Genomic DNA, 20,701 nt, shown 5'->3' with positions numbered 1-20,701 from the left:
CCTGTGCATCTCTAATTATATTTTATGCTAGGCTGTGCAATACCAAAATATACGCCGCAGCAATCAGTGAGTGAACAGTATCAATCAATTTGTAAACAGATGAAGTCACTCATTCCCAAACTGGTTTTCCAAAAACAATTACTAAATTACAATAGAAAAAAATTGTACAGTTACTGTATTTGTGTGCTGTGTTACAATCAACATACCAGGGAAACAAAACAATTTAATGCAGAAAAATCATCATTCATCTACATTATAATTGCTTCTTTTTCACATCTACAGGGCGGTTAATTAAAATTGTGATTAAATGCGGTCGCGCTGCCTAAGATGTCTTGCCCAAAACAGGTGGTACAGAATTTAAAAGTAAAAAAAATGTAATTAGCATTGGAAATTGAGAAATTGCCTGTAAGAATCAGTGTTAATTTCAGTCAGTGATGAGGTAATTTATAAATGAATGCAGTGGAGGCTGCGCAAATGCACAATTGCCTTCCTTGCCATTCTTAGCATTCTCAGCATGCAGGTGAAAATGTTTTCAAAATATTGAGGTAATTTGAAAATCAATCCATGCATTCTGTATCTTTTTTCTCCCATTCGTACCAAATGCTGAACAAATGCTGCCATAGATGGCACAATCCATCAGTTTTTTACTTTCTAAAAGCAATGCTGCACATATTTTAGACCTAGATTAAGAAATAAAACAACACAAATTGCAAGCCTAAAATTGTTACATGGGTCAGAATTGTACACCTGAACATCTGACTAACTGGGATTTGTTTCACTGTGAAATGCTCCCATCAATAAGATACAGACCTGGAGGGAAATCTTTTCATGGTATAGGCAATACAAACAAAATGACTATTAACCTATCCAATAAATACTTGAGAATAATTTTTTAAAGTTTAAGGAAGAAACAGAAAATTTATAATAAGGCTGATATTTTCCTTAGAATCTTAAACTGTAACTTTGTTATTCCCTCTAGAAACATCTAAAACCAGTTGATAAAGTTATCACTAGAAAAAATGTTTCCAGAAATTCACTGTTTTTCAGTGTCATCTTTCCTTTCAACAAAAGTTACATCTGCAATTTTCTACAATTTCTATAATTTAAAACATTATAGTATCAACTTAGCATATTTCAAGCATTCTATTAGCACATGAGTATATTTATAGATTAGATACTAGTTAAAAATTATTTCTATATTTTTACTATTAAACTACTAGGCTTTTAAAATCTCCTCTTAATTGAAGAAATATAACTTTCTGGTGCTTATTCTGGCCCTCTGAACAATATGAATTTAAAATATTGTAATAATGAATTGAGAAGATGGGGTTTGAGTATCTGGCTTGATACTACTGGAGTGAAGAGACTTTGTGGAGCTTTTTAAGCATTGTCTTCTGTGTTTGGCATTCTGCAAAATGATCTCTCCATATAAAGCTCATCCTAAGAATATGTTTATTTAATTGTGGCAGATCAATCTGATAATCAAACTCTCTCATGTAAAATATTCTACATGTTTTTTTCTGTTTCAGGCAGAAATCAATAATTTCATTTCACTCTGAAGTCATGTTTTTGGTTATTACTGACATTTTGGGGAGAGAGGTGAAAAATAAGGAATACTGTATCTCTGGGAGTGTCTCTATGCATTCATTCATCCATTTTTAGAGACAGGGTCCCACTCTGTGGTTCAGACTAGAGTGCAGTGGCACCATCCTAGCTCACGGCAGCCTCAAGATTCCCGAGCTCAAGGGATCTCTGAAAGTATCTTGCTATCCTCTGATTTCAGGCCTGGTATTGTGCCTTCCCTCATGACCCTTCCTGATCGTTTTTAGGATACAAATAAAAAGCGTAATTTAGAGGTGACAGCTCAGCTGGTTGTTCCAAGTGGCATGCCATCATTTCTCTCATATTTAAATCTGTTTCCCGTTTAATATTACAAGTAGAAATAAAATGAGACCTATAAATGGAGGAAACAGAAAGATCACCAGTTAACTCCATGATCCCTCTCTTTTCACCAGCTCTTGCCTCCCACTAACTGTGATGACGACGATTTCATATTCCAGCAGTAACTTCACCTTCAGCGGTGGTGGGTGCAGACTTCATCAAAGAATGGCTTCCTGGGTTACCTTCAGGACCTGTAAACATAAGAACTGCAAACACATGAGACTTGGCTCAAATTTCAGCAGAGTGATGGGATGGGGAAGGTATTGTGACATGCTCCAGGCTGCACTAGTTCTGAGTTTGCAAGGGGTCACGAGGGTTAGAGAATCACAGACGTCAATAGAGCACCAGGATCTTCCTACCTCTTGAAATATTTTCAGTAGAACTCTTACCTCTTTACGTTTGGTTCGTAGTGCCCTATGAGCTTAGCAGGGCAATGTGGAGTTACTTGGGAGATTCCACCAATGTTATATATATGTTCAGAATGACAGTGTCTTTTTATACAAGCTCCCCCCGCCAAGTGTCATCTCTGTACTCTTACAGGGTCATCAGGATTGTCAGAAAAGGCCTGGACTACATGCCTATCCCAGCATTAGATTGGCATTTTTTTTAAAGTCCTTTTTTGTTTCAAAGTTTGCCATGTGAGCTTAACTCAATTCATTCTGCTATTATTACAAGCATCACCTCTTTGAAGCTGATGTCAGATTCATGAAAGAAAAATGCACATTTTCTTTTTCTACTCAGGGCTCCTTCACCTTTATTCCTGAGGGTGATCAGAGCTTTGCATTGTAAGAAAAAGAAAATTCTTCTCATTGCAACAGTAATTGAAAAGTATGTCATCAGGTCCTTTCTAGGTCTTTCTCTGGTATGTCAGCAGAAAATTGTAGTGTTTGTTCACTTTGCATTAATTATATACCTACTATGTACAGGCTCTGCAGCTGAGGCTGTGATCAAAAAATGGATGCTAGAGACTGGGCCCCTGAGAAGCTTGCTGTGTAGTGGGAAATGGGGGTGCATTTAAGAAATGATGAAAATGTGATAAGGGCATGAAGAACTTTGTACCCAGTACAGAGAGAGTACAGAGAATGGCACAACTAGATCTGGGAGCAGGTAGTGAGGGGAGACTTCATGGCAGAGGTGGCTTTTGAGGCAACTGTTGTCATAGGACATGGATTTCTCCAGCAAGTGAGGGCACGGCACGCTGGGCTGAGAGGATGGCAGGTACAACCCAGGAGGAAGTGTGAACAGTGCAGGCATTGTCAGCCGACTGAGATGTGTAAAACACAGGGCATGAGCAAAGAGGATGAGCTTGATTTGAGTCTGCAAAGGTGGTCAGGGAGCAGAAGAATCTCCTATCCCACATTTTTGGCTTGTATCCAGTAAATAGGTGATGGTGAGCTTGCAAACCATGTTTTAAAGAAGAGTGACATAATCATATTTGCATTTCAGTGACATGTCTCTGGCAACTGTATGAAAGATGATATTATCTAACGTTTGCTGAGTACTTTAAACAATATGCTGGGACCTGCGCTAAGAATTTTGCCTGTCATCTGATGTCGCCCTGACAATAATACTGTGAAATGGGTACTATTATTTTAATACTATTTTTACTGATGAGGAAATTGAGGTTTAAAAAGGGCATGAGCCTGGAGTCAGGAAGAAAGTCTACGATGAAGTGTTACAGCAATTATGGAATTTCTAGAGTTACAGGCAACACTGGCAATAATGATCATTGACTTGAAGGACATTTGGAAAAGAAACCCCAGCATTTGATTCTGTTTCTCTGGGTGAATAGTGAGACTAAGTAGGGTGTAAGAATGTTTATCCTCAACATTTATTCTTTCTTTCATCACTATGTCAGTTTGGAAAAAGAAAATAAAAAATGGTTGTTGATCCTCAAGAAACTAATCCTAGAATATGTTACCTCTTTGGAAGCTTGCAAAGAGATGGTTAACAGACAGCCCTTCAAAACAGTGGAATTTAGTAAACCCTGGAACACTGGCCTTGCTGATTAAATTCATGACATTAAGGCCTTCTTCGGCCTTATGAGGAAGCAGATGAAAATAATCCCTTTCCGATGACTATTTTCCCCCTTTTCTGAATTAACTCTTCCATTACCTAAGACTCACCAATCCTCAAACTTCTAAATTCTCTACTGCCTTATCTCTGCCATCCCATGGCAAGCCCTAAAGCTGCTAACATTTTGTAGCAACTATGTGACAAATTGTTGTGCTTTTATTCATATCGGACATCTTTGCCAGGCTTGCTTGTTGTGTTTTCTGTTTGGCTGTGTCATGGGACCAAAGGTGCCTGCCTTTGTACAGCATGTCAAATCTGGTTAACATGCAGCCATTTATCTTTAAAACCACTCCTACACAATGGCAGCGGTGGGCCAGGCCACAGGGCTCCAAGCACAACCCAATTTTTCAGACCATCTTTTCTGCATATGGGGAGCACGTTGGACAGCAGACAAGACATTCTGTGATTTGGGGAATCTCTTAGAGACAAATTGTAGAGTACAAGTGCAGTGTAACTGGACTGCTGGGTGCCCAGTGAAGTGAGGAAAATCAGATACAGCACAGGCTGAAAGAATGAAGCAAGAATTCATATCTCTGTGCAGAACATGCACAATACTTTGCTCACACAGAGAGTTCACACATAGACAAAAGCATGTTTGCTTGTGGGTTATTTTCAGGGGATTCTACAGCCACAGTCTAAGCATATATATTTGTACATAAGCTTTCTTTCTGCATTTTGTAGTGGTAGGTGTGTCTACATGTGAACACGTAAACATGCGTATATGAGAAGACAATTTGCTGTTACTGATTTAAGACATGGGAAAGGCCTCCTCTGAGGCATTTCCCTCCTAATGTAGTAGAAGCAGAATCTTTTTGTTTTCTATAATTGTTTCAATAAAGGACTCTGTGTGTGTTTAAGAAAGAGTCAGAGCCAGAGAGTGTCAAGTGCTGCAGTGAAAAATACTGAAGACTTTTCTTTCCATAAGACAGCTGCAAACTTTATAACCTAATTCACTTTGGATTTTCATTTCTCAATTGTTTCAAGGTGTCTTGGGTATGATTTGCCCTTAAATAACTAATTATCAACAAAGGAGAAAAGATAGCAATAAAAAATGTGATAAACTTGCATAGCATAATTTAACTAAAATGAAGAATTTCCTTGCTTGGAGCAGCTCAAGGACTGAACATAGCAACACTGTGTGATTTAAATGAAATGTTCAGAGTGGTCAATATAAATACATATGTAGACAGGTGATAGTGTATGTGTATGTATATATTGAGTTACTTCTTGAATAGGCAGTTTTTCCTTTTTTTTTCTTTTTCTTTCTTTTTTTTTTTCTGAGTAAAGGACCCAAGAGATTGCCTTTCACTTTGAAAACAATCTCTAATATCAGGAAAATGCGCTGTTTGTTTATGCGTACATAATGCAAGTTTGTCCGCCTGGGAACTGCAGCAAATGGGAGAAGTATGCATGGATTTCACAGGTAACAGGATTACGTGGGCACATAATTGATCCATTTGGAGAAAAAAAATGACAGTGCTCTAAAGATGCCTAGGCTTTGGAGATGGAGTTTATGAAACAGGCATTTGTAAATTCAAAGGAATCAATATGTCAATTTTATTACATCTCAGAACCAGCTGGGCATTAAAGGAACAGTAGCCTTTAAAAAAAAATTACAGCTGCTTATTCCTACATTGTCTACCTTTCTTAAAGGCCCTAGAATTTAAGGAAATGAACTTAGAGATTTGTACCTTTTCAGAAATGAATTTACATTGTCCAAAGAGAACAATAATTTAACATTTTATCAGGTATCAGCCTAACAATTTGAAACGTCTGCCTTATCATTACAATTGAAGACTATTAATAGATACAGATAATAAGTAGAATAGTGATTTTTCTTATAGGTTGCACAGTCAAGGATTGATTGGAATTCATATTTGCACTGTGCTTTTCAACAGTTTAGATTTTTACCTCTTCAGTGATGATAGGACACAATTTAAGATCTAGCCTTTGGGTGTCCACAGAATTGGGTCTGTGCATGTGTGAAATATTCCTATTTTATTAGAGTTTTTGACAATTTTAAAAGACCAAGCTATTATAAATTATTAAGTTCCTAAATAATAGGATTTGGACAATAGCCATAAGGATGTGAATGGGATGGGAATTTAAGATACTATTTTAATATCTCAAAGAGGTTACACAACTAATGATGAAAGAAGCTCTGAGTTGGTCCACACACCTGCCACGTGCTATCTGCTAGAGCCTGCAAGGTGAGCTGCTTCAGTGTTTCAGGTTCACATCTCCACCTCCCAGACTCCTGCTCTAAGAACATCTCTAGATCTATTCACTTGTAACAAACAGAGCCCAGTTATCCTCTCTCCCCAAGGAGGCAAGATACTCAATACAATGAAGAGAACACAGGATTCAGACCCAAACAAATTTGCGTCCACATTTTAATTCTGCCATTTCCTCTTGATTGTGCCCCTGGGTGCGTTTCTTAACCACTCTGAGCTTCAGTTCTTAATGCTTAAACATTGGGAGCAGTATTTGTTTTACAGAATCTTTGGGAGTATTACACACAATTCTAAAGAAAGTATCTGGAGCCTAGAAAATGCTCACTAAATTCTGGTTATCACTGTTTCAAGGTGTGACTAATCAGAATGCCAGAAACCCTACAATGGAGGTACTTCAGTTTCTGCTGAAAAATTCCTAAAAAAGAGGAAACAATTACCATAGCCTGAGATATTCTTTTTTTTTTTTTTTTTTTTTTTTTTTTTTTTTTGACTCTTTGATGGGGAGTACTTAAGAAAGGAAGAAAAAGGAAATAGTCGGCCGGGGCGCAGTGGATCACACCTGTAATCCCAGCACTTTGGGAGGCCCAGCAGGGTGGATCACCTGAGGTTAGGAGTTTGAGATCAGCCTGGCCACCATGGCGAAACCCTGTCTCTACTAAAAAAATATAAAAAGTAGCTGGGCATCATGGCGCATGCCTGTAATCCCAGCTTCTGGGGTGGTTGGGGGGGTGCTGAAACAGGGGGATCGCTTGAACCTGGGAGACAGAGGTTGCAGTAAGCTAAAATCATGCCATTGCACTCCAGCCTGGGCAACAGAGCGAGACTCCATGTCAAAAAAAGGAAAGAAAAGAAATAATCATAGTGATTGGCATGCTATTCTACCTCTACATTTCCAGGCAATATACATGGTACTTTTTCTTATAGAAACAGCATCACCCCCAAAAACAAAAATCCTGAAGGAATATATTCTGAGATGACTTTTGTCACAGCACCTAATCTGATTCCTATTTGTCTCCCCACAAATGTGTAAATGCCTTGAGGGCAGTCTTGCCCATCTCAGCTCAGGCCATGACATACAAATTTTTTTGTTAAAGGAAAGCTATACTGAATGCAGCAGGGATATTAAAGATTTAGTATACATTATCATATCTAGAAAAAAAAGCTTTTGGTAACTTTATGTTAGATTCCCTACCACCATATTAACAATTTCCTGAAATTCACTTTGTGACAGCTATGTTATTTTGAATACTTGGGTGGGTTTTTTTAAGTTTGTATTTAAATCAACTGGCTTTCTGCCTTTCCCAGTGACACCTTTGAGACTTGGGAGTCAGGGAGGCAGAGAGGCAGTGTGGGTGCTCAAAAGAGTGTAGGCTTTGGACATCTGGGCTTAAATTTGGTTTCTACTTTCATACCAGCATAAGACCTGTAGCAAGTTGTTCAACCTGACTGCATCTCTGCTTCTCATAATAATTCTCATGTTGCAGGGCAGTTGTGAAGAAATACTGGTAATAGATGAAGTGCCAAAAGCACTTAGTAGGTGTTTAGTGTTCTTTCCCTCCCTCCACTCTTCTTTGTCACTTGAACATTCACTTTGGGTTGGCTTTTAGTGAGCTCCTTCTGCCCGTCAACAAGTCAATCAACATTTAATACATACCATGGGTAGATATCTTACCCCTGTTCCAAATTTCATTATGAAAATTGGACTATTTTCTACTCAAGGAAATGAGCATGCAGAAGTACCTTCTGTACTTAGAATCACAATCATTTTAGCTATTTTCTGCTTAATCTGACTGTTTCTTTGTTCCCATCATCTTTTTTAGTGAAGCACTTTGGTATTTCTGCGATCCTTTGCCACCATTCTGTGCTTGGGTATTTCAAATCTCTCTTCTCCCCTGATCCTTTGAAGACATCAGAAAAGAAGAAGCACAAGGTCTCTTGACTATACGTTTGCCACGCAACTGTGTGGATTGGTTAGTTAATAGAGTTGATTAAAACACTTTGTTTGATTCTGCTTAAGCATACCAGAAATACATTCAAAATCTACAGCTACAAAATGTAAAGAAGGTAGTCCAAATATAGTACTACATAATGAGGCTCCCTGTTGGTAGTATATAAAGCAGTTTAGAGTATAGCTTCAAATTCTAATGAAGATCATTTTAAATCTTGCACTGAATTGTGAATTTAAAATTCCCATGTTCTCCATAAGTATCTGAAGAGGGGCATGTAAATACCATAAGTGAATTAATTACTGCCTTAAGTTGGTAAAGCATGTGTGAATCCAAACTTTATTCTTGAACTTGCACTTCTCTTCCCAAGGTTTTTTGAACCATTTCCTATATACTGAGTTCTGAGTACCTATTTAACTGCTGAGGACATATAAAGAAGGTAGTTTTCTTTGCATGCATTTAATGTTTCAATCTCTGAAAATCACCATCACCACAACAAAAAGCCTGCCCAGCACCATCTATATGCACACGATAAAATTGCTAAAGCAGAGAAGATATATTTATAATCTGAAACTTACAAAAACGTGACAAAATGTTACCTTCACTTTTGTGCCCCTTTTTCCATTAACAGCATTAGTTTTTGTTGTTGTTGTTGTTTTTCTCTCTCTCTCTGAGAAGAAACGAGAAGCAAAGTGGCAAGAATATCTTTCACTTTTGCTCATGTTTTGGTGGTGTAACACTGGGACTACTGAAGTTATTGGAAAACTTTTCGGAGCTGACTCTTCTGAAGTAAACCCAAGGCAAAGGGAAAATGGAGCTGCTGTTAGGCTCAACGATGGCGCCCACATGGCGCCCACCCCAGCTCCTTCAGAGACTCCATAATTTCCACAGAAGGGCCAGAGGCCCTGCCAATATCTGCACATCATTGGCATGATAGACCATAACAGCTTCTTCTGAGCCGTTCCGGTCTATCGTGTCAATGCGTACTCGGGGAGTCCTCAGTGCACGGATCATTGACACGGCACTACATAACGGCTCCTTAGCAGCCATTATTGGGTATCAAGTCAATGCATACTCAGGGAGCCTTTATCGCACAGGCCTGCACAAGCAGACACGTTCCGAATACTAAAATTCCTTAGGAAAATTAGTCATTGCCCATGTGTGATAACTGTTTTCCATTTTGAATTTTAACCATTTTGGGAAAAGAATGAGAACGGGAAATACCAGTGTAGTCCGAAAAGTCCTTAAAAAATGAGTGTGAAAGGTGTAAGGGCGGGGTGGACATGGGAAGATGATGAACTTGTCATTTTTTCCTTTCCATAGCTTCGTTTTATTGTGTCAGAGTCGTAGAAAGCACTTCACTTTCATTGGGGCTCTTTTTAGGCTGGGTACAGCCCAGAAAACTTTCTTTGTGGCTCGGATATAAATCCCAGAAAACATAGTAGAAATGATGTCAGAATCTCTAACTATAAAATAATAGTGTTAGTAGTAAGTATCATTGTAATAACGTGATAGAACTCTACACATCAAAAATACCACCTTTTATCATGATTTCTGTTGGTAGTCATTCCAGACTTTTAATAAATAGTATGTTGAATAGGAAAGGTTCTGTAAGGATCCAAATAATAATGAAAATGACAGTGGTGATATTAATAATAATATTATAGCTACCATTTGTTGTATCATTATTATGTGGCAGGCATTTGTATACATTATCTCATTTAATTTTCTCAGCAGATGTGACAAATCAGGAAACTGTGGCTTAGCAAAGTTAAATAACTTGACTGATGTCAGGCAACCACTAAGTGACAGTGGTGGGATTTGAACTAGGTCTGGGGAGAATCATGCTCTTACCATTGCATTGCCTCTAATTATCATCACTTTCAGGGAACTGGGTTTTTAGTTAGAATATCCCAACCCATTGTCTGCTTACTGATCAGGAGACTGAGGCAGGGTAATTTTAATAATTCCCCCAAATAATAAAGAGAGTCAGAGTGAATACCAGAAAGCAACAAGAGGCAAAAATGGCCTTTCTCTCTGACAACGTGTTAACCACAAACAAGACTTGGGAATTTCAGAGCCTCTGTTTGTGTTTCAGAAGGAATGTCCACTGTTGCCATCAGTCCTGAAAAGATTTCCTTGCACCAAATCAAAATGGTTCGAGTTTGCTGTTGTTGATATTTTTTTTTCCTTTTGTGTTCTGCTTACTGACTGACATCTGCTATCATGCTAAGCAGGTGTTCCTATGTAAACGAACGTGCCCTGTTTGTGTTTCGCCATCCTCGCTGCTGCGCACCCAAATGAGCAGCGTGATTAAGAATCCTGTAAATTTTTGAAAGGAAACGGATGGCTACCCTACTAGAACATAATTACACCGTTCCAACATCCGCAGCTCACTGCTGCAGCAGAGTTGGAGAACAGCAGAAATTAATAATATATAATAGCATCATTCTCGTAATTTATAAATGAAATAAAGTAGAGAGGAGATTCTGCTGATATGCATTTTCTCCTTAATTCTAAAAGACAAAGTATAGATTAGAATTTTAGTGGGGTGAAACCTGGCCAGCAGTCTCCCACTAGTTGCCTGATTCATGATAGGAATGTTTTTGCTTAGGGAAAAGAGTTAATATCCTTTATTAGGCCAGAGGAAAAAAAAATGAATAAACAAGGCCCTCTAAAGGCAATACTAAATAAAGGGGGTCTGAAAAAAAATCTCTGTGGATTGTATACCCCACTGTATTTAAAAAGATATTATTAGTTTAAGACTTCAACGTGTGCTGCATTTTTTCTTTCATTAAAATAACATACCACCATAGGTCACCCCCTCTGAGAAAAGAGGGACTGATCAGTTAAAGATGTGATCCAACATAAACTTTATGTTAAATAGCACTCATGTAAATTCTAGAGATCTGCCGAACAACAATACATACATAGTTAACAATAATAGAGTAGATTTTGTATTGTATGTTTTATCGCAATAAAAAAGAACATTCATGCCATTTTAAAACATTATTTTGAGCACCCGGTATGTATGTATGCGCAAAGGAGAGCCTCTTATTACAAATCATCGTTAGATTAAGGGAGTTTATGCTTTTAATCAACCATGCTGGAGAAAGAACAACACTTTCTAAAGAGGCAAATAAACTATATGTTAAAAGTAACCAGTGCATTTCTCTGTCACATAGGGTTGTGGCAGGCAGTTTAGAAACTTTAATGTTTTTCTAATTTCACTTACCATGGGTAAGATGCCTGACAAATGGATGAGCTCAGTTGTTTCAAGAGTGTCTCCCGTGAGCCAATGCCCATCACACACACAGACACACACACACACACACACACACCAACAATTATCCTTAAGAAAAATAGTATTTATAGCATTTAAAGTCTTATTTAAGCAACTTTTTCTGCTTAATTCCAAAGAATGACAATATGTCTTTTAAAAAAAGTCAACATGGATTTTCTTCCTTTAATTAACCTTAGAGAACATGAAAATACTATTTGCCTTTCAAGAGAAGCATGTCCATTTAAGATGCTTATTCATTTAAGCAGTATTCATTTAAAGGTCCCCTTGAGTATTACTCTATGTGTTTTGATTTGGTTCAGAGAAAATAAATTCATTTAATAGATTTATTTCATTAACAGGTATTTATTTAAGTGGGTTCCACTGTATTTAAATCTCCAAACAGTTTCCATTACTTCCTAAGCTCACTTACTTGCTCCATGTTGACTAATTTTAATAAGCCTGAGGTGCCTAGGGTCTTATTGAGTGTTCAGCTTGATCAATATGGTTAAATTAAAATCGTGCAAAATATAAGCAAATGTACTCTAACAACACAGTGAAAAATGTGCTGTACACTAAGCATTGATTGGTATGCTGCGGACACAGATATGTGGAGCTGGGTGGGCCTCTGAACCACCTGGAAACTACCACTCTCCTCCAAAGCTTCTCTGGCTTTATTAGACACATCCATGTCATCTCCCACCCATTCATTGAGACAGCAGAGCAGACACCCCCATTGAAGTAGAAGGGGAAGGAGGTGCATGTCAGGTGTTTTGCTTTTTTATTTAATGGAAAGCAGCATGTAAGGTTCACAATGAAATCCTATAGAAAGAAAAAAAGCTAAGGTTTTATAAAAGTTCAACTTTGAGTATTGCTGAAATGCTTTAGGTAATAAAGATTGCACACCCTTGTGCTTTTTCACAAAATATCTTTTTACTGTAATTATCCTTAAATCTTAATCATTTGGTAACTTGAATTCTTTTTCAGAGATCTTACTTGTGAAGTTTGTTTTGGCAAATTACAAAACAAACAAAAACCAAAGCCAATCAGATTTTTAAAGTATACCAAAATCAGCTTTGCCATTAGTACTGCATTTGAAAACCTGATAGCTTTCTAACAAATTCATTGCTTTCTATGTCATTGTAAAGTTAAATAAATAACTGAAAACTTTTTAGTGGATTCCTTTCAGTATGAATAAGTTTGTATCTTCTATTCCTAAATCTATTTCTTAACCTTTCCCCTTTTCTCTTCTTTTTCCCCCTTTTTTGCCTGTTTTATGGCAAGCACACTTAATATTCAGTGTCAATCTTTTTTTTTTTTTTTTTTTTTTTTTGAGATGGAGTCTTTCTCTGTCGCCCAAGCTGGAGTGCAATGGTGTGATCTCAGCTCGCTGTAACCTCTGCCTCCTGGATTCAAGTGATTCTCTTGTCTCAGCCTCTCGAGTGACTGGGATTGCAGGTGCCCGCCAGCACATCCGGCTAATGTTTGTATTTTCAGTAGAGAGGGTTTTACCATGTTGGCCAGGCTGTTCTCGAACTCTTGACTTCATGATCTACCCACCTCGGCCACCTTAAGTGCTGGGATTACATGAGTGAGCCACCACACCCAGCCTTAAGTGTCAATCTTTTTAAGCTTTTCAAAAATCAACCAAAATCACTTAGCAATCATAAGTATATATCATTCAAAATTGTTCCTGATATGTGCTGGCTGTTAGGGCAGTTTCTTTTTCCTACCTGTTGTGCGCCCTTTTACCTATCTTTCATCTTCTTGCTAAGTGATAGCTACCATCACAACACTGGCTTTCCTTGATAGCATATCTTCCTGCATATCCAAAACTTAAGTTCACATGAGCAGAAGTTGATCTAATCAAAGGTAAATCAGAAGTTAAAAAAAAAATAGCAGAGAGATAAAAACATCAAAAATGTACATCTTGCAAGCAGTGATGTTGAATTTAGGAGAAGTGTGTTCTGTTGCGATGAAAATCATTTTCTAGTTTAAACTGACCATGTAAGTTTATAAGCATAATAAAAATTTGAAGTTTTCTATCAAATTAAATATAGTGTTTGAGCTTTCTAACATTTAATAATACTGTCACCAATAAGCCTGCAAAATAAAATAATGTTTGAGCCCCCAAATCATCAGAAATATGTAGACCAAACAAGTTGAGAAGAATTGACTTTATTTTTGTAATTGGGCCAAGAAAAATACTTAGGTTTTTGTTTAGTTTTGTGTATATTAATCTTGATTTTTCCCAGTGTTTTGCATGTTTGGAGTTTTTCATATCAAAGGTACTGCTCTTTGTAAACAAGTGTAAGTTTACCCAGGCAGCTTCACTTACACCCTTCCCTTATAATCAGATGTGAAAATTACACCCTCCCTTTTGGATACATGATAATTACACATTTCAACATGCAAGGAATTGTCTCTGTTTCAGTTGTTGGAATGAAAAAGCTGAGACACTCAGTAAAATATATTATTATATTAAAGATCATTTCCATAATTGTTTTCAGGATTTGTAATCAAAACCATGATCAAGGTAGTTTTAGTTTAAAAAAAAAAAAAAAAACATGGAAATAAGGAGAGGATAAAACTAATTGCCAAATTCCACTTGAATGACCATTCTTTAATTTTATGAAAATGCAATTGAGTAAAGTGCATTATATTCTTTCTTTAAAAAAAAAAAACCTTCTAGTATCTTATTTGACATTTTCTTTCTCCATGTTCACTGAATTACCTGTTTTTTCAAGTAGACCAAAAAAAAAAAAATGCAGAAATACAGATTTTTGTGATCAAGGTGAAAAATTTAATCAGAGGAGAGATATGAAGGAATCTTTTCAAGAAAAGATGTGTTTGTTTTTGTTGGCAGCAGTGCTTTTCAGCCAAATATAATAGTTTTGTAAACTCAGGTAAGGCACCTCACTTCACAATCAGATTTCTGGATTCATCTAGAGTATCATTCATATCATAGGTAAAAATACATGTCACTACGGGTATAAAATAAACTGAAGCCTTAAAAATGCAGAGGTTTTGGCAAATAGCACTAACTCAAAAATATCTCTTATATCTAAGGAGAGGGTTTAAATCACCGATTCCTTTTTACTTTCTTAAGCTAAGAAGAAAAGGAAGAGAGAAGGCAGCATTGGATGGTTGATGTTATGGCTTGTTGAAACAGTTTATGGCATAAAGAAATAATTCCCCAACTCTTTAGCTTTCCAAGTATTTAAATGTTTCTGCTCATCCAAACACTAGCATAGGTAAGTGAGGACACATATTTCATATAGCCCAAATCTATTTTTTAAAAAGAATTCCTGCAGATTTTTTGCTTCTAAAAAAATACCCCAACCCAAATTTCTAAAAATTTTGATTTTTGGAATTAAATGTTAATACTGATTAGCACTTACCTATACGTCGTCTTCTATTTTAAAATCATTGCATAATCTGGCATTTATATTTAATTTTCTAAATCATTTTCCCTAGAGAGCATTCATATAATTTTAGAACTTGGAAGGAACCAGGATTTCAACTATACTCATCCCCAGGCTTTTCCCATTGGGTAGAAACTGAAACAGAGCTGGCAGAACCAGGATTTGAACCCCAGCCTTTTGACTCCAAGTCAGGGACAAGATGCGGTTTTAAATGTTAATTCTTTTTTATTGGTTTTGATATTGTGGCCCCAAGATCCACTGTCTTATTTTTGTGCTAAGTGACTCTTTACTCTGAAGGGCCAGGTTATAATTGCCATGTATGCCAAGAGTGAAGGGGGCAAGGACCAGAACGTCCAGTATGCCCAGGTGGTGAGTTATTAGGCTATGGAGCTGTAAGTTCTGAACTCCATGTTCTTTGATTTTACTGCTCCTATATTTTTTGACAGTTGCTTTTTAGGTGAGGTGTTTCATTTTCATAATTTCTGTACAGGCTGGGCAGAGAGTTCAGGAAATGTTCCACATTGTACTGACATTCCCCTGGCATTAAATGGGTTCCAACTTAAGTCCTATTCCACTAAGCCTATTTTGGCACCATAGAGAGAGTGATGAGAGGGAAGAGTCAGTGGAGGAGAAGACAGGAAACTTGCCAGGAAGGAATTGAAAGGCATATGCTCCTGGCTCCATTGCCTGTGTCTGCCTTCACCACCTTTAGCTTGACAAGCAGTGGCCGTGGCAAATAGGAAAAGTTCTGGGTGGGAAAAATACAGAAGAAGCCATTCCTGATTAGGCCATGTGTCTTTCACTAGTTTCCATCAGAGTGGGCTGACTGATCTGTGAAGATCTGGGATCATGACTGAGTACAACAAGAAGAATCCAATACTTGATTCAGGAAATTTGGATTCCTGGCCCGCCCAGCCTGCCTTCCAGTCTGAACATGGCCTTGGACACATCCTTAACCTTTCTGGGACCCACATCCCTAATGATAAAAAGCAGAGATTGGACAGAGGTTGCAAACTGGTGGCTGATAGATGTGTTTGATTTGGCCCACACAGTATTTTAAATACATTTGAATTGGTTGCCAATATTTAAAAATTGGGCTGTTTCACCAAAAAAATAAATAAATAAATAAATAAAAAATTACAGATTTCCAACTCCCCTGGGAATCTCAGAGGATCTGGTGTCTCAGGCCCACATAGCTATATGGAAAGATCATGTGGGAACAACTTTGAGTTTCATAAGAAAAATCAATCAACCTCCCTCACCTGCTTGACCTGTGTAGCCATTTGAATGTGGGGCCCCAATTCTCTCCCAAGACTCCTCTGAAGCTCTAGTTTTGGAATTCCAAATATGATTTGCTTCACTGTAAGAAATATACATAATCCATAGGGGTTTCTATGTCTATGGCAGAATGCTAAGGTATTTGTCTATACAGTCAGCATCAGGTAAAATTTGGAACCGTCTTAGGCCAAATGAATCAGCCCTGTTTAGAACAAACACTGACTTTGAAATTTGACAATGGGAGGCAGGAATAGCTCAGTAAAGATGGCCTTTGAGGTAGTTACAAGAAAGATGGTTTGGTCACTGACTCACTGTTATCTACACAGCAAACTGTGTATTTTGCAAATTATCCAAAAGTAGATTCTTTAAAACCCAAAGCAAATAATAAGGGCCCTTCAGTTAATATTTTTTTCTCATCTCCCACTCTAAACTAACATCTTTATGAATATTGAGTTCATGAACTTTTTCTGTTCATGTAATTGCGAACAAATTATATTGGCCTGGGAACTGTTTGATCTTCAAAAGTAAAGGAATTACATTGATTTTAAAAATTATACTTTTATAAACCATATTTCCAAATGTATTCACTTAAACACAAAAAATAACATTTGCAACTCATGGTTATAGAGTGTTTAATATTGTGCAAGGAACATTGAGGAAAATATGTCATTCAATCTTCGCAGCAATTGTAGGACCTAGACAGAGAAGATGTTTAATACAAATGAGGAGTCTGAGACCCAGAAAGGTTGGATGACTATTGGAAAATTGGCCTACTATTACTTGCTTAATATGAAAAAGAGCCAGGATTCAAATATACAGCTTTTGGCTTCATATTTAATGTTTTCCATGCCATCACTATGCTTCCAGTGTCTTAGAGTGTGTGTGTGTGTGTGTGTGTGTGTGTGTGTGTGTGCATGTCTGTGTCTGTGTCTTACATAAACACTGACTTTTTCTCTCTGTGTGTCATGAACAAGAATTGAGAGGTTAAGTGGGAATTGTTTCATGAATTGAGAATTGTTTCACTTTTTTCTAAGTCAATGAAGAATTCTTTTCGGTAGCTCTTCTTAAGTGAATGCTGGATTTTTATTAAGGGAAGCTAACAGATATATAAAGACATCTTTATATATAAAAACACAATCCATGGAAGCATATTGCAGGGGAGTTTAAGATCAAGCTTTACAAGGAAATAATGATATAGACAAGTGGAGGAGGGGCAAAAAAAGAGTCATAAAATAGGCAAGTAGAGGTTTCTGGAAAAATGAGGTGGTGGGGGAAGAGTCTATTGTAAAAGTAAAAAGGTAGAAGGTAGAACCATTGAAAAAAAGAAAGAAATATCAGAAATATAAAGAGAAATAAACAGCAAGAAGACTCCACAGTAATTTAAGAAGTGAAACCTTTTAGGACAGAGGTAGGAGAGAAATGGGAAACACTGGAGAGGAAGTAACAATTAGGGAGTGTGGAAGAAGAACCTCCAGGCCAGAAATCTGAGCAAAGACTTGAGAAAGGATGATGGTAAATGTGAAACATTGAAAGGGACGTTTTAAGGGATTCAGACATTGAAAGGAAAGTAAATTTTCATCACAACACCCCATGACAACAAGCTCAACACGCTTGGATTATAAGAAAGGAAAATTAATATGGTTAGAAGGAAAGAATAAAAATTAGTAAGAGAAATCTTTGGATGTCAATAGAGAAGAAGAAAAATGATATTAAAAGGTGAGAAGGCATGGGTGGAAAGTAGAAGGAGATGAGAACCTATGGTAGGTGGAGGTGAAAAATGAAATGCGTCAAGAAAGATCATGACTGGAGCTGCCGCACACTGCGGTGATGTAGACAGAGAAGCTATTCTCCAGGAAACCTGCAAATAAAAAGAAACCTTAAGCTGTGTTGGGAGAGAACCCAGCTCAGCAAGGTGAGAGAGCAAGAGGTTACATTCTGCAAAAAGAGAACATGAACAGGGAGAAGGAGGGAAACAAGGGGAAAGAGAAAACAGCAAATCAAAGTTATGGAGCATACAGCATTGAAAGGAATGAGGCATTCTGTTGGAATTATTCATTTAAGCATATGGGTATTGGTGTCCCTTTTCTAAAAATGGATCCTCTCCCTTATTTCCCATTTTTCTATAATGCTATTATACTATTTTAATAAATTCACATGGAAAAGTACTTTACAAGGATGAGCAATTTTTTACTTTTAGAAATGTTTCAAAAGGGGAGGTAAACTTGATGGTTATCTGTCTGAAGGATGATGCACTATAGCGGTGTGTGAGAATGGGGCCAGAGGTAATCATCATTTTTGAAACTGTTCTTTCAACAAGTTCATAATTCAAGTAAAGTAACTCATTTGCACACATTTATGGCAAAACACACTCTAGATACTAATTTACATTGCTTATACTGAAGATCTCTTGAGTTTTCAAAAAGTTCGATTTACAGATTTTTCACATCAAGGATTTTTTTTCGTAGATTCTATTTTATAGTCAAGTTGTCTGGACTCCTCAGTAAGTCTTTACCTTTATACTGCGTATACTCATTTATGTAGATTAATATACTTTCTTGCCCTGAATGTTCTAAAAGTGTACCACTTGGGGCTCTAGAATTTAGACAGCTCTCTTCTCCAACTGTTTCTAGTCTACCTTTTCAATGGAGTTAGTATAATGGCTTTAGTAAAACAATTTCTATGTTGCAGTGAAAAGATGGGGTTAAATGTCATAACAGGCACAAGAAACAGGAGGAAATGAGAATTGTGTACTTTCAGTCACACCCTGGCCATGTGCTGAGACCATGTGCTCAGGCCACATATAGCCTGCAGCCCTCCGGAGTGGGCTGTGTAACCTGGGGCATATATGACGTCAGGGCACACAAAGGATTCATTTACTGAAGGTGATAGACAATTCCTCTGCCACAAATGCAAACATTTTTTCATAAGAACCCAAAGCAATTGGTTTTCTTTAATAATATACTTAATCTTTTCCTCCTTCCTTTACTCTTCCTTTCCCCTCTTTCTCCTCTTTTCCTCTATAAACAGTGGTCTTTGTCTGAGATCTCCAACTCCAAGGTATAGGTGCCTGGAAAGAAAAACAAAGTCAATGTATTGTGGTACTAACAAATAATGCTGTGATTATTAGAAAAAAAAAAACAGTTTGAAGCAAGATACAAAATTCTCAAAAGTAGCTATCTATATGAAAATCTTTGTACTTCTAGAGAGTATGTGAATGACTATGTCTTTCATCTCATGAAAACAGATGCTTATATGCAATCATCTTTAAAAAAAGAAACAAAATATCACAGTAGTGGCGATGCCTATTTTACATGAGTAGGAAAACTAGCCAAATAGCTTTGGGAACATTTATTAGCCTTGTCCTTTAAAAAAAAAAAAAAACCTTTAGTATAGAGAGAAAATAGAGATGACAGGTAGGCGGCTAAGTAAGGTAACAGGATGGCAGACAGCATTCCTATCAGAGCAGAAAGAATTTATAAGGGAACTGCCACTTATAGCATAATACGGCTAAGTTAAGAATTGCAAACAGAGTAGGGGCCAAGCAACATTTGAAGAACAATTGTCCTTAAACATTCTTGTAATGCTAAGTCACTCATCTTTGTTTCCCACTTGCTTCCTAGAGTTAAGAAAAGTTCTTTCCTAACTTGGGTTGCTATGCAGAGATGTGAAATTTCATTGGCTCCAAATGCTTTTCTGTCTAGTAGGGACTACTGGGAACCCTGCTAATGTGCATATTGATATACCCTGTAGCTTCAGAGATGATGAAAGAGCATATTACTTATTTCCACAACAACAAAGCTAAGAGAAATTTGAAAGCAGCCAGCTATTTTACCTGGGGACTTTCTCCCAGGTGACGAGGCTATGGAACCATGGAATTTAAATATGGGGGCCGTCCTATTTTCTAAAAAGTTTTTATGGGGAGCCTTAATACCACTCCCAAGCAGAAATCAAATCAAATAAAAGACTATTGCTTTCATTTGCATTTATTTAGTCAACTATGCCTAAAATACGGAAAAGACATTATCATGCTCATTCAGAGTGTATTTTATTCGTTGTTTACTAGGCTGGACTGACATTATATGATTTGTGCTTTGCGGGGTCACAACAAGCTACTAGCAGGACAATTTGCTGAATCAAGAGGATGATTGTGTCTGGTGCCAGTCAGTCGCAATTAGGACCAGGATCAGGGAGGCCCGGGGCTTGTGCATCGTCTTGGGCAAGCTGCATAGAAATCAGCTCACCTGAAACTAATTGTCACAACAGAGACCTTATGCAAATGAGCCCTGGGGTTAGCGTGGGAAAAGAAAAACTGTCGCAAAGATAGGTGACCTGCTGAGCAGGGGGTCTGTTGCTGGGGAAATCTTTGTTCAATGAGTTTAAAAATGTTTTCATTGTTCAAAATCCACTCCCCCCCCACACACAAAAAAGTAGCATACACACTCACTAAGAGTATGGCAAACACACTCATCTAAAATTCCAATAAAGCAGAAGCCTGCTTTGGAGAATGCAATAAATTGGGAG

The 20,701-nt window shown here is 37.4% G+C and overlaps 1 protein-coding gene and 1 pseudogene across 9 annotated transcripts in view; both read left to right on the top strand.

Annotated features, from left to right (window-relative positions):
* The window catches only part of ZEB2 (zinc finger E-box binding homeobox 2), a 135,183-nt gene that overhangs the window by 19,932 nt on the left and 94,550 nt on the right, over nucleotides 1-20,701 (top strand). The window lies entirely within an intron of this gene.
* LOC116556889 overlaps nucleotides 12,976-20,701 on the top strand; it is a 31,176-nt pseudogene continuing 23,450 nt past the window's right edge. The window contains exon 1 of the transcript XR_004271228.1: nucleotides 12,976-20,701. This exon is cut by the window's right edge and continues 23,450 nt beyond it. The product of XR_004271228.1 is annotated as a putative uncharacterized protein encoded by LINC00269 (transcript).

Source organism: Sapajus apella, unplaced genomic scaffold (genome assembly GCF_009761245.1).
Source record: "Sapajus apella isolate SASKATOON/1434 unplaced genomic scaffold, GSC_monkey_1.0 scaffold18, whole genome shotgun sequence".
NCBI classification, from domain to species: domain Eukaryota; kingdom Metazoa; phylum Chordata; class Mammalia; order Primates; family Cebidae; genus Sapajus; species Sapajus apella.
Note: the sequence above shows the minus strand (reverse complement) of the source record. Positions and strands in the feature narration are given on the sequence as shown.